At 43.0% G+C, this 14,864-nt stretch overlaps 1 protein-coding gene across 1 annotated transcript in view; it reads right to left on the bottom strand.

The window, feature by feature from the left end:
* The window catches only part of CNTNAP2 (contactin associated protein 2), a 1,934,648-nt gene that overhangs the window by 215,319 nt on the left and 1,704,465 nt on the right, over positions 1 to 14,864 (bottom strand). The gene's annotated exons all lie outside the window — the stretch shown is intronic.

Raw genomic sequence — 14,864 nt, 5'->3', positions numbered from 1 at the left:
ATTTCTACATAACACAGTGTGAAGGGCTTCTTAAACTCTTTTACTTTGGAAACTTTGCAAGAGGTGCATAACTGATCTAAATTATTTTTGTTAGTTTTTCTTTAGTTGCGATTAATTTGCTTTTTATCTTAGTAGTGACTATTGGAAATGAAGACTCTGCAGCTTGAATATTTTAATGGTTTGGATGTGAGGTGTCCCAAAAGCTCATGGGTGAGACAACGCAAGAATATTCAGAGTTGAAATGATTGGCTTATGAGAGTCCTAACACAATCAATGAATCAATCCCCTGATGGGATTAACTGAGTGGTAATTGAAGGGTGTGGCTGGAAGAGGTGGGTCCCTGGGGCCATGCTTTTGGGGTATATACTTGGTGAGCTAAGCTTAGTCTTTCTCAGCTTGCAGATCATCATGTTTGCTGCTTCCCTCCACCACACTCTTTTGCCTTACTCTTTAGCCCCACCTTGAGCCCTGAGGAATGGAGCCTGCTGTTTACGGACTGAGGCTTTTGAAACTGTGAGCCCTCAAATAAGCTTTTCCTCCCCTAAAATTGTTCTGGTCAGATCTTTTGGTCACATCAGTGAAAAAGCTGACTAAACCAAATATTAAAAGTATAAGATCTTGGGGTTGGGGGTTTTAGGGTAGATACTTCATTAAAGTTGCAGAAGTTAGTGGATCCTAGAGGTCAAACTGTGTATTTCCTCCTCTGAAAAGAAACAAATCTTTTCACAGGATCCCTTAGGGTCATACCAACAAATTCTACTTGCACACAGCATTTCTCTGGAAATGGGTGACATTAAATAATAATGACAATGCAGCATAAAACACTCTTCTCTTTGTTTCTGAACATAGCAGCTGAAAATAAAGCCACCCTGTATATGGTGCATAGATAACATTTTGCCTCTCTGATGTCTGTACCTATAAAACATGCAAGAACTTTCTTAGGGCCGGTTGGAACAATGTTCAAACCACCACCTAAACTTTTTTTCTGAGTTGGTTAACTAAGGGAACATGGTTTCTCTCTTAGTAGTTCCTTCGGGAGAGCGGCTGTGAGTCTGATCAAGCAAGTCACAAGCCTCTGCCTCAGGAAGGTTGGACAGGCCCTTGACAAGTGAGTGCACTGATTGGGACAGCTCTGGGAACAGGGTCATCCACAAGTGGCATTGTCCTGTGGGGCAATTTCGTGCTTGGCCTTCCCAAGTGAGGCCCTTGGTCTCAGCATCTTGTCTGCCTTGGTGCTTGTGGCTGCAGTACATGAGCAAGACTTAGAAAACAAAAGCATTCTACAACTTTGTAATGTACTAAGTACGCAGACTGCTGTCATGGGGTGTGATGGAGAGTGAGTGACAGGAAGGTAGATCAGAATGTGTGAAAACTTATCTTTGAAAAGTGAAGCTCATCTACAGAGGAGGGTGGGTAAAATGAGATGCTTGGCATTTGAGACATTGTATTTCTCAATCTTTCCAAGGCCACGCCCCCCACTTGTTGACATGATAATCTAATTATCCCTCCAAATGCTGATGTGCCCCATATAGGACACAGATGGACTATATAACAACATCCAGAATCTCAGATAAACACCTTCCCAGCCCACAGGGATTCTTGTGTTTTATATTCTAAAATAATAGCTTCTTGGTTTTGTTTTCCAAATAAAATATCACACTGTTTTTCATACTATAGATGCCCTCTGCCCTCTAGGAGATTCTAATATAATGCTTGCCTTCAGTTGAAAAAAAATTACTAGTGTGGAGTTTTAAAAAAATTGACAGAGAATTGAGTTTCTAAAATATTATTACACGAAGAAAAGTAGGTTACAAAACAGTATGTATCGTATGATCTAATTTTTCTGTAAAAAATTATAGATAAAAGCATAGAAAATGTTTGGAAATGTAGACACCAAAATGGTAATTTAAACATATCAGAATATAAAATTAGAGCTGATTCTTTTTGTTTTATCCTCTTTGCTTCTATGTATTTTTAAATCATTGAGAAACAATATTTGTATAATTTAAAAGTTACAATCCCATAATTTCTACTTTCTTCTGCAAAGATTGGTGACATTTTAGGCAACTCTATGCTATAATTTTAACAAACGTTTAATCAGAGAGATTAGTTCATCAAAATGCAGAGAACAAGATTTCATTTAAATAGAAAAAAGTAGAGGAAATTTAAAACTAGGCTGAAACATTCCTCCTTACTGCTTTCTTGTATTTAGAAACTTGGAAAGATCTTAAAAACAAGAGTGATCAAACTTTACCATGAAATAATTTTGCAAAGGATGTGAATCCTTTTCCTATTAAAAATGGCTAAACTAAGGGCATGTTATTTTTCAAAGTAAAATCCTCCCAGGTCTGAAGAACCAGCATGTTCCGATGTTTAAACTAATGTATACAGGAATCAAATGCAAGATGAGCATAATCCAATGCTATAATTACACTTGACAGATATACACTGCTTCTATTATTCATTGGCTCTGGTTGCAGTTACCCAGAAAGACCCTGCAGAATTCTAAATATCAACCACTCTTCATGAGAACTCGTTTAGCATTCACATCAGTTCTCATCAGAGGAATCAAGTTTAGAGATGCAGAAACCCAAATTCGATCATTTTAGCACCATCCACAACAGCATACTTTCCTAAGAGGCCTTGGGTCTGCCTAGCTTTTCCTTTGTCAAACCTCACACAGATATGTGGTGGGTCATTTCTGTAAAAATAAAATATATTTTAAGTGATCCTTGGGCTTTAGACACATGACTTCCTGTTGTGTATATGCCTGTGATTTTCCTCCAATATTGGATTTGCCTATGCTGTTTGTTCCCTGGGAAAACACCTTTGACTCATATTTATGTGCCTGTCATCCTTCCATGCAAACTAAATGCTGCATCTTCTGGAAACCCACTTGGATTTCTTCAGGTGAGGCTGAAGCTTACTTCTTTTTGTTGCCATAGTACCTGTGGAAGAGACTAGCAACTTGCTAAAAAGTTTATTTCTCCTTTCCAGAGCTATCTCTGCAAAACTGCCATCCCGCCAAGTGCTGCATTTCCTGGGCCCCATGTACCTAAGTGAAGCCATGTGACCAATGGGCTGAGAGCAAAGGAATGTGTGTCATTCTGGGCCAATGTGGTGAAGGTAAGAGGATGCTTCTCCATCCTCCAGTTCTCTAGCAACATTGTATTTCTCATCTTTCCAAGGCTACGCCCCCAACTTGTTGACATAATGATCTATTTATCCCTCCAAATGCTGATGTGCTCCATATAGGAGGCAGATGGACTATGTAACAACCTGGGTGTAGATGCTTCCAGGCTCTGGGAGATGGTGGGACCACAGAACAAAAGGAACCTGGGTGTCTATCTAAGTCACTCTGTGCAAGATCTTCATGGACCAGACCACAGTAGCCTATGGACCCTCATGTACCCCATGTAGCCACTGAAACCTGTGGTGGTTACAGCCATTTATCTTTGTTTTTTTTTAGAGAGAGAGAGAGAGAGAGAGAGAGAGAGAGAGAGAGAGAGAATTTTTTTTTTTAATATTTATTTTTTAGTTTTCGGCGAACACAACATCTTTGTTTGTATGTGGTGCTGAGGATCAAACCTGGGCCACACGCATGCCAGGCGAGCGCGCTACCGTTTGAGCCACATCCCCAGCCCCTACAGCTGTTTATCTTATTCCTCAATAAAATACATCTTCATCCTCACTCTCTTATGACCTTATCACATTTTTCCATTTACTTAAAACAAAAACAAAAACAAATGACTAGAGCATCATTCTTCTCAGACCACTGGAATTTGAAGGGATGGATTGTGGTGTAGTAATAATTTTACTTCCAACACCAGGTCTATGTCAGAACATTGTGATATCTTTAATGTATATAGGTTATACCATTATATTTGAATGAATGAGTGGGATTCTCTAAGTTGTAGATGTTGGGGAGCAAAGAGAGTGGCTGGGAGCTGTGAGGGAGCCCTGTAGATAGGTGCATGCTCCTGGGCTTGCCCAAGCAGCCGCTGTGCCTGCAGGAGGACTGTGCCTTGAATATCATAAGGACAAATGAAAGCTTTCCCTATGAGAAGAGCATCACGAACAAGCTTATGGAATTAATTCTTTGTTCTTCAACATTTCTATTCTAGAGCATATAGCCTCCAAATCCTAGCACCGAGGACTCCAGCTGGCCCGTGAAGCCCGGAAGAACCGTTAACAAGAATCATAAAGCCCTTTGCGAGGAATGCCCTATACAATGTTGTGTCTATAGGAAAGTACTTTCCAGTGTCCCAACAACCAGCTTAGAAACTTATAGAGCACAGTCCCACAATGTGAGAAAGTGCCTGATCTAGAAAATGAAAAACACAAACAAAAATCAGGGATATGATATAATAGAAACAAGTCTGCTTTTCTCCAAGTTTTAGGAAGAACACATTTAGTCATGGCCTCAGTCCTGCCAGTCCTTCAGGTAAGGCTTCCCGGCTTTCCTTTTCTTCCATCTTGACTGTTATTGAAAACTGTCTTGTAATTTCAGCAGAATGTGTCTTTAAAAAGATAATTCCCTGAATTTTTCATTTGTAAATTGCTGTTTTCTGTTTGACATCCAGTAGCCAGTGTCTTCTTACACAATTTTAATTACATGGTGTTTGTCTGACAGCTTGTAAGAACCTCGTGTTGTTTGTACTTAGTTAGTTGTCTTGGTCCTTTGAGATATTTCTTGGTTTTGAGTTATTTCAAGTAATCTACTCCAGTCACTCACTGTATTTAAATGAAGCTCTGTTTCCTGATTTATTATCTCTTTTTCTTCTTTTTTTTTTTTTTGTTTTTTGTTTTAACCAGCTTTGAATTAATTGGTCCCAAGTGTCATCCTGCGCTGAATCAATTCTCTGGTATTAGTAACACACATTAACTGATTGTGGCACCAACTCTTTCCTTGAAGCTTTTGTTTTTATGAAAATATTGAGCCTGCAGAGACACGGGTAGTACAGATTTTGTCAGATGGAAGGTCTCTAACCTTATTGTAACTTAAACTTCCACATATATATTCCGACTTTTCTCACTAATCCAAGTGTTTATTATTTAGCAATAATGGCATCTTCTTTCTCTATCTGTGTCTTGGAATGTGTGAATTCAAGCTTCTTTGACTTGTTTTCTTCTTAGTCAGCCTGCGGTCTTCCAGCTGGTCATAGGCAGGCTGATTCCTGTTGTTAGTCATTTTGACACTTTAACATGCCATCTTTTTTGAAGGAAAAGATTTTGTGACCTGCTCTATACAATAAATAATGCAGAAAACATTAGAATCAGAAACAGTGAGACAGAAGAAACTTCCACCAGAAAAAAAATATCTTTATGAAACTTCAGCATTCTCCTTCGTAATGACATATGACTTATGCTCTGTTCATAGAAATACTACACGAAGATGCTTGTTAGGAAGGATGCTTATTATTTTTCTAGGCAATGCACCAACTTAATTGTCTTGCAAAACTTGATTTTTTTTTTTTTTTTAGAAAAATGAAGACTTCTGCCATACTGTTTTTTTAAATATATATTTTAAATCAGGATGGAAACAAATCTTTCATGTGAGCTAGATTTCAATGAGGGAACAGAATTACAGAGCAGGCAGACAAAGCAAGTCTTAGGAAAGTGTGGATGGTGTCCAGGGGATGTCCCTAGGTGGAGGTGACTGAAGTCAGGCACACAGTGCTGGTGGGCAAGTGGCAAGACTTGCATGGGGGACTAGAAAGTAAAATCAAAGCCTTGAATCATTTATCGAGATGAAGTGTTTGTCTTGTAAGGTGTTGAGAAACCATTATGGTCTGTAAGGAAAGGAGAAATAGAGCCAGATCTATAGAAATGTGGCCTGAGTGGGGAGGGTGGGTAGATGTCAGGAGAAAGGGACCATAGTGAGGGAGACAAATTGGAAGCCCATTTGAATCTCGAATCTGGGAATTCAACCAGCAAAACCATCACAGAAGACAAAGAATTTTGAGAAGACTGCATTATCTTTGCTTCCATGCTCCATCTGCCTTATTGCAACCAGCAATTGATGCTTTCTCTGGGATTGTTCTGGTATCATGACTTGCAGGAAGAAAATTATTTTCTAACTTAAATAATTTAAAAAATTATTTTCTATTTTAAAAATACAGTGTTCTGTCAAGATCAGCAGTCCATCCACTGTGGGGGGGGGGTGGTTAGTGAAACATGAATTTGAATTTGATTTTTCTAATCTGGATAATGAGGTGATGATATTAACGGAGTTGGGGAGCACTGGAGAGGGCTTATGGGGTTTCAGTTTTGATGTGTTGAGCCTGAGGTACCTCAGGCCATTCAGTTGGGTCCTTCGCATTCACAGCAAGGTGTCAATGATTTTAGGAAATATCCTGATTACATTTAGTTGGAGCATTTATGTGGAGTGGCATTCCTTGAAGCAGCTGTCACTTGCTCTAGGAAAGCCCTCCTCTGATCATTTGCAGGAGAACCAAGAGCTCTGATATGGAAAGTTAAGGTGCTGCTTAATTATGAGTTCACTGGAGAAGGGGGCAGGGCAATCCAAACTTGAAGCTGATGGTCTCTGACCGACTTGCAGAGTGGCTAATGCTGCAGGAGATCTTACAGATGACCTAGGTGACCTTCTTGCTTTACAAGCCAACATGACACTGTCAGAGGGAGGTTCAGAGACTGGTCTCGGGTCAGCTCAAGACTCTTCATCTCTCTCTTGTTGAAAAATCAGGTGTTTTAGTTACATTTTTGTCATTTAAGATTTTTCTCATAGCAGGAATTTTCATTTTTCCAATTTTTTTCCACTGAAGTATATTTTTTACCTGGTAAAATGTGCAAGTCTTAACTGTAGAGTTGAACAAGTTTTTAAAATGTAATCATTCCTTGGATCAAGACAGACTATTTCTACCACCCAGAAAGTTCTTTGTACTCCCTCCTGGTTCAATTGGGTGAGGACAATGAATTTTTCCCTTTCCCTAAGGGTGGTCACTACTCTGACTTGTATCTCTGTAGAATATTTTGACTTATTCTTGAACATTTAAAATAATAAATATACATGTTAATGTATGTAAGATGTAGTGTCTTTGAGGATATCCTGCTTCTTGACATTTATTTTCTTTTTATTGTCCTAAAATGCCCTTAATATAAATGAATTGGGGCCTGCAGTGAGGTCTTGGGGAGAGTATTTCCTGGAATCTACTTAATTGCCAGAGTAGAAGTTGAGCCTCAGAGGAAGGGCAAGCCATATCCTTGGTTGTGACTGGAAAAATTCTCCCCCTGGGCATTTGGAGTCTGAGAACTGAGCCAGAGACAAAGGAATGGTCACCAAGAAGGTGATATAACTTTAGAAGGAAGAATGCCTGTGTGCACTGGAAAGTGTAAGCAGAGCATGCTCACCACTGTCCTCAGGGAGAAGAGGGGGAATGCTGAGTGGCAGGGGTCAGATTGCACCCATAAAAGCCATCAAGTGAGAGGGCTGGTCAAGAGCTGGGTGGTCCTCTCCAGCTGACTCTGGAGAAAGGTAGGGGAAAGGACAGACCATAAACCCTGCAGAAAGAGGTAACTGTGTGACCAGCTTAGGAGGAATTACCAGGCCTGGGTGGAAAGTTCCAGATCAGCAGACATGGGTGGACCACTAAACTCTAAGGTAATGTGGGAAAATTTTCATATTTAGGGGCCATCCTATGCTGAAGTCTGTCCTTATCACCCCAGGGGACCTGTGCTGTGTTCAAATTGCTATCTCTTCAATGACATTGGCAAAGAAATATGGATAAAATTAATTCAGTTTTATTTACTGATAATTTATATATGTTAATATGTAATAAGATTCAAACAGCTAATATATCAAATAGCTTTAATTTAGCACACATTTAATCTTTAATTTACATTTCTTAATTTTTTTTTGTCTATAATCCAAATTGAAAAGTTTAAGTCAAGAAGTTAGAGAAGTTTTTTTTTTTTTTTTAAAACTTCAGAGCTGTTACTAAATAGTCAGATCTTTAAGTGTTTTTCTTTATGGAAAAGGTAATTTCTTCTTATATCTGGTTAATGACCAAGTGAGAATCATTCTTCAGTGTCAAATCTGGAGTATAAACTGAAACCAGAGTTAGACTTGCAAAGCAGGAGAAACACTAAAATTCTTCCTCAATCCATGTTGATCACCTAGGTTGGCTTGAATAATTAAAAGGAAAAACCCCAGGTGCTAACACATGATTTGCAAATTAAAAACTCATATTTTCCAAAGCCTTCCCCCCAGCACCACAACCCAGTGAAGTGGAATTCAACATTCCTCATGTCTACACGGGTGAAGCTCTTTTAATATACAAAGTTGTTCCAATTCTGAAATACTGGGAGATAAGTTGCTATTAATTTACTTCTTCTGATTCATCAGTTTCTATATATTGCAGAATATTTTCTTCTGTGACTCTCCTGAGCATGTGTATTGCAGAAGGCTACATCTTGGAAATGAAAGTTTTTCCTTAATACCCTTTCCTAAGATGAGTAGGATATTAGACTGTTGCCTCCACACTTTTGAGGCAATATGCCTGCTAAATGCAAAAATTTCTCTGAGTCATCCTGATATTTGAAAAAACTCAAATGCGGTCACAGGGAAGCTTATGTTAAAGTACTGCAACAGTTTCTGGTTGCTTTTCCCCAAAGCTTCCTACTCAATAAACATTCCCTTTAAACCCCAATAACCCCAATCCCCTTCACAAATTTCCTCTGACATATCTTCTAAATTGTCAAAAAAACGAAAACAGACCCTAGGGTCACTGGGTATCACAAGCACGTCCAGGTAGGTCCTTCCTCGGGTTGCTGTCCCCCTGATTGCAGTAGTGCCTTCTGTGTGGCACCCCCTTCCCCAGGGGCCAGGAGAGAGTGCTTCTTCTAATCCGTGGCCCAGCATTTCCGTCCAGCAGTGTGTCCTTCTGTGACACCCTCTCCCAGTCCTTGCTGCTGCTATGCTTTGAGCCCTGGGACTGTAACATTTGGCTCACAGGCTCCCTGTCCACTCAGTCCCTTGCTGCCTCCAATAGAGACCTCCACAGTGGAGTGGGGGACCGCCCACCTCCTGCCTCCGGGTGCTCCTCCTGGTTCCGCAGCCCTTTCAGTCCACCTGGCACAGCACGTGGCTGGACCTTGCAGCTTAGTTCTTCCTCCAAACCTTTCCTGTGAAATCTCAAATTCCAGAGCTTCATCAGCCTTGGGCCTTATGACATATTCTTTCTCTTCATTTTGATCACCAGTCCTTTGGTGAGGGTGATCTTCTCCTCCTCCTGGGTTTTCCCTGGTTCTCTGTTTGGACTAGTACCTTTTCCATTCATCAAGTGCTTATTCAGTACCAATGACATGCGGCATGGTTGGAGCCCTGGACACCTCAGGCAAACAGTGGCCCACCACTGGTGCATGGTGGGGCCACACCTTCCCGAGGTGTCCTGGCCATCTGTGCTCTGCAGGTTTTTCCAACGATATCCTGGGCTGATGATATCTTTCCCATTTATTTTGAAGCTCAGTGAAAAATGAGGTCATCCCTAAGGAAACTTTTCTTATTTTCCAGGAGAAGTAACTGTGCCGTATCTGGGTAGCCGCAGCATATTGCTTACCTTTCTAATGCTTATTTCATCTTATCCAAAATATAATTTTATAATAGCCAAGATGGCTGCCCCCCACCCCTGCTAGATTGGAGGTGCCCCAGGGATGAGGCCATGTCTTTATTGGGTTCCTTTTTGGCATGCACCTAGTAGGTGTACAATAAATATTGGTTGAGATTTTAATTGCCAACTATTTAGAATCAGATTTGAGACTTGCCAGAAGATCTCCACCACCCGTGTCCTGCTTCACACTCTAACAATACTCAACGTAGCTTCCTGAACACCCATGTTGTTCCTCATTCTTAGAGCTTTATTGTGCTGTTTGACTCCCCTAGATTTCCTGCTGCTACACCTTCCTCTAGATAACATTTTTGCTGGGATTCTAGGCCAATCTCAGGTGCCTGCTCCTCCCCCTTCATTCTCAGAGTTGATTCCTTTATCCCCCCTCAGTGCTTATAACACCTTCTGTCTACTATAATTAACTCACTGTATTTTAGAGATCAAAAGCAGCATCATATATGGAATCATCTGTAGAACCTGGATGCCTCAGTGTCTTTATATGTAAAATACAGGTAAGGTGTGCCATGAAACAAAAATATTAACACCCATGGAAGTTATTGAATAGTGCCTGGCACTCAGAAAACTCTCAGTAAGATTACGTGTCATAATGTTGAAAACATACTCTTCTCCTCCCCTGGGGAGGGCATTGGGTCCCTCGTCCTCACTTCAGACTTCCTGCATCTCCCCCAGCACCGGACGCAGGAGGTGCTCAGCCATGGTGGCCTGAGGTGGGCACCGTGGTTGTGATTACTGTCACGGTCATAAAGGGACCTGCAGAAGCCAAACCACCCCCTGGCAGTAACTCTGAAACACGAATCCATGTCCATGATTGTTAGTGATGGGCCAGGTCTAGAACCTGGGTTTTTTGATAACTGCTACAATGGATTTTAAAAATCAATATCCCTAAGCCATCTCAAAAATACTAACAAATATGCAAACAAAGCAGCAGCAGCTGAGCAAGGCCAGATTCTGGAGGGACTTCCTGGTGGTGGCCTGGGCTCTCCTCCCCTTTGACCGGTTTTTCTTAGCCCTGCAGCGTTGTGATGCTGGGTCTCACTCATCGCCACCACCTTGGGGACCTCGCCCCTCCAGCCAATCCCCTTTTCTCCCATGTCTCCAACCTCTTCTTTTTTGCTAGATTCTTCTTGTGCCCATGTTCAAATCTCTGCAGTCTTAAAACAATAACAAGAACAATAAACACAACCCTCTTCCCTGGATCTCCAGTGACTGTGTTAGGATGGCCTTGGGCCTGAGTCTAAGCAACTCCATTTTAAAAACTCCAGTTTGACCTGCCGTCTCACCAGGCACACCCACAGAGCCCTCCAGTGTGGCCTCAAACAAGTCACTTGCCCTCATCCCTCGCAGGCTGCCCTCGCCTGATAAGAGGGAAAGGCGAGAAGATCAGGGTGGAGACCACTAGACCAGGTGTTTCTGACCCCAGGGTAAATGATGTCACTGAGAAATCCAGTGGTAGCTGATAAGGATTGAAAGGGGGGTCCAAAGCCCCCAAATTTAGTATAAATGATAGAGCAAATGAACAGGGATCCAGCCAGCCGAAACAAGGATGCACTTGAGCTGGAGAGCCTGAGGGGACCTGACATCCCATCACTTGTCATCGTTCCTGAGCCTCTGCGTGATCCTCATCGCTCTCAAACTCTACCGCCTCATCTGGACCTTGGTGAGAGCTCCCCGCTACGGCCCCCTCCTCAACCGGTCCTCCACGCCAGGAAAAGCCTGCCTTGGTTCTGGACTTGATCACCGTGGTCTGAGTGAGTGTGCATCTGCTGGACTCAAAGCCTAAAACTTAAGACCTTTGAACTTAGCCTGCAGAGGGAATGTCTGTCATTAGCCTGTCACGATTAAGTGTGTTTTGTAGTGCTTAAAATTAATCTAGAATTGTTTGCTGTGAATTAATTAATCTAGAATTGTTTGCTGTGAATTATTATGTCTGTTGCAGTGCCCAGCATTAAGGATTGTCCTTTTCTTGATTAAGAACCTATAGAGCGAAACTGTATTGAGTGATTTGATTGAATAAAGCATTGAAAGGGACATTCTTTATTTCTCCCCTTGACTGCATGTGTCGAAATTTTGCCCCCTGGCGTCAGACTGCCTTACTCCTTAAATTTTTTAAGGACCTTTTTGTCTTTGTGGCGCTGGGGACGGAACCCAGGGCCTCGTACCTGCTGGACAAGCTCTAACACTGAACTTCGCCCACCGTCCTTAATTACTTTTTGGAGGGTGACCTTCCCATGTTGAGCCCAGTGGTCACTCTATGTCCTTGTTTTAGTGACCTCTGGGCAGTACCTGACACTCTCTTATTCCTCTTGAAATTTCCTCTTTACTCCCTCTCTGGGATACCCCTGTCTCCCTCTCTTGAAGCCCATCTTCTAACAGCCGTTCTCCCTCCTCATGACCCTTGATGGGGGTTTTCATTCTTGGGCTTCTCACTTTCTTCTCTGCCCTTTTGTTTTGGGCAATCTTGTCCACGCTCAGTGCATCAGATTCTTCTTCCCTGGGGGTGATAACTCCTCGTCGCTATTTCTAACAGCTCTCTGCGGGCTCCATGGGGACATTCCGCCTGCTCAGGAGGTGCCTGTCTATTTAGGCCCTCGGTGGCCACGGAGGCTCTCACTGAACTGTTCAGAAAGTACTTTGCCCTAAATACCATGCTCCTGAGGGAGAAGTGCCCCGCCCCCACAGCATCAGAAGCAGAAAGATCAGCCTCATTCTAGGTCCTTCCATTCAGTTTCGAGCTGTGTTGTTGAAGACCCGGGAACCTTCCCTCTGGGTTTCCCGGGCATGCCTTGCTGGCTGTCTCCCTCTTTCCATTCTCCCACTACTCCCTTCCTGTAGCCCCCTTGGCTCCTGGTCTGCACTGTGGCTTGGATGGGTTTGTCCTGCACAGGTTGATGTGGTAGAAACCTGGCTCCCAGTGGCCGGGGTGGGGGGGATGGAGTGGGACCTCCAGAGGTAGAGCCTCCTGGGTGGTGCTTAGGAGCCCAAACCTGACCCCTCTGTGACTGGCCATTTGGTCACATGCTTACTCAGGCCTGCATGGGTAACCAGCACCACAATCTACTGTGAGGTGGTGCAGTTGAGGGGGGCCTCACATCAGCAGGGCCACTTCCAGGGGACTTGCAGCATCCCAGTGGTGAGCTCAATCATCCTCTGTCAAGTCAGGCTGCCTCAGGCATTGTGGTATGGTGACGAGAAACAGACTAACACATCCTGCTGCAGGTCTTTCTTTGGGTGAACGTGAGCCTCATCCTGTTCTGCCCCAGCTCACCGTATTGTGAGGATCAAGGAGACTCTGGGTGCTCAGCCACTCCTGTCCCCAGCTCTAGCTCTGCCCCTCCTTCTGCACAGAGTCTTCTGCACCTGCAGCCTCCCGGCTTCCTTGGTGCGGTGGCCCGCGTTTTCAGCCCCTTGGTGTTACATGGAACATCCTTCCTTCCCGATTCCTGTTCTTCCCTCACCTTCTTTACCTTCCCGACTCCTGCTCATCCATCAAAATTTAATTAAAGCATCACAGTCCCTGGGAAGCACCTGCTGTCACTCCAGTCAGGTTTGAATTTCCCCCTTGGCACCCAGGCCGCTCTCTCCCTGTCTGTTGTGAGAGGCGGAATATTCTAGGATGACTCTAGGACAGACATAAAACGTGTGGGGTGGAACGCCAGCTCTCCACTTGTGCACTCTGTGACCTGATGGGGTGACTTCTCACCCCGTAACCACTGATTTACTTGCCTTTTTTCCAAAACAGACACATCTTTGAGGTAAAGAAACCATGTTCGATTTGACTGTGTTCCTCAGCACCCACCACAGTGGCTGGGACATAGTAGACACTCAGTAAATGCTCACTGGAAAAATGACTAGTAACAAGTGGGATGCGAAGTTAGAATTTTACTTTTGAAGTTTGCTAACGGGGAAGATTGCCCTAATTTTATCTTGCATGTTTTTCTGCTTGCACGTAAGATGTTGGTGGCATCTCATTAACTTATTGTACACAGGCTCACTGTTCCCCAAGTCAAGACTCTTCCATTCTCGACAGAAGGGCACAATGTAGTTAATTAACAGGACTGCGATTCTGGAGAGCAACGTGCAGGCAGACACTGTGACAAAATTCCTTTGAGACACACGTAGAGAGACAAAATTTGAATTCCTATCACAGAGATACCAGAAAGCCTAGCAAACTAAAGAGGGGGAAAGAGAGACAGTTTACAAAAGTTTGACAGCAGAAATGACCCTTCCTGAGCCCTCTGCCAGCTAGCCACTGCTGGAAGAGCAGAACACAGGGAGAAGGGGCTGGGAGGGACCCTGGTGGGCAAGAGACAGAGTTAAACACTGTGATGGGTGGGGTGGCAGAAGGCCAGTCATGTTGTTTTTTCACATCTCTTGTGAAAGAAATCAAAAGTAAAGGACAAAGAGGATTGAGGCTCCCTCCCACAAATGATAGGCCAAGAGGACACAAGCAATCAGGCCTCAGACCACTCTACCTCAGAGAACTTTTGACCCTGTGCTGATGGACATCTTTTCTCAGTAGGTCCCCACCTGGCCCAGACTCACCATGGCCTGGGCGTCACATGCTGAGAGCTATGGCTTTCATTAGAGCAGAACATTCCAATCCTACACTGAGCCACCAAGGTCGTCTACCCCAGCTCCTTCCCTTCCAAGAAATTTTTCCTTTCTTGTCTTCCCCCAATCTCCCTCTCCAAGATTCTTTAAGATACCTGACCCCTTTCTTACAGACCTCTTGACACCCTACCTACCCAAATCCAATTCTTGACAAACAACTGGTATAATCCTTCTCACTTGTGGCTTAAAACTTGTTTGAAACCTGTAGATGGTGGAGCCCACATTCACGACAGCATATCCTCAGGCTCCCTTTCAATTTGATCTGACTTAGCTCAGATCTATGATGAGCAACTGTGGGAAGAGAATTCCAGCAGCTACTATATGCTGAAACAAATGCTACCATAAAAACCTGCACAAATCAGCATCCCCATTTTACAGTTTAGGCAATTGAGATTCAAAAAGATCATGCAATTTACCCCAAATTTGAATTTGAACCTGAGATGCCAACTCTAAAACTTATTGCCTTTCTGCATATCATAGTCTATTGTTTACTAAAATAGAATGCAATGAATTGCAGCAGAAAGATGTTTACCTGAGAATCTCTTTTTAAAATATCATTTTGCATAAAAATATTCCATCAGATAATACTGAGAAATGGATTTGGGG

The sequence above is a fragment of the Spermophilus citellus genome, assembly GCF_964194105.1.
Source record: "Spermophilus citellus genome assembly, chromosome: 3".
Lineage (NCBI taxonomy): Eukaryota > Metazoa > Chordata > Mammalia > Rodentia > Sciuridae > Spermophilus > Spermophilus citellus.
Note: the sequence above shows the minus strand (reverse complement) of the source record. Positions and strands in the feature narration are given on the sequence as shown.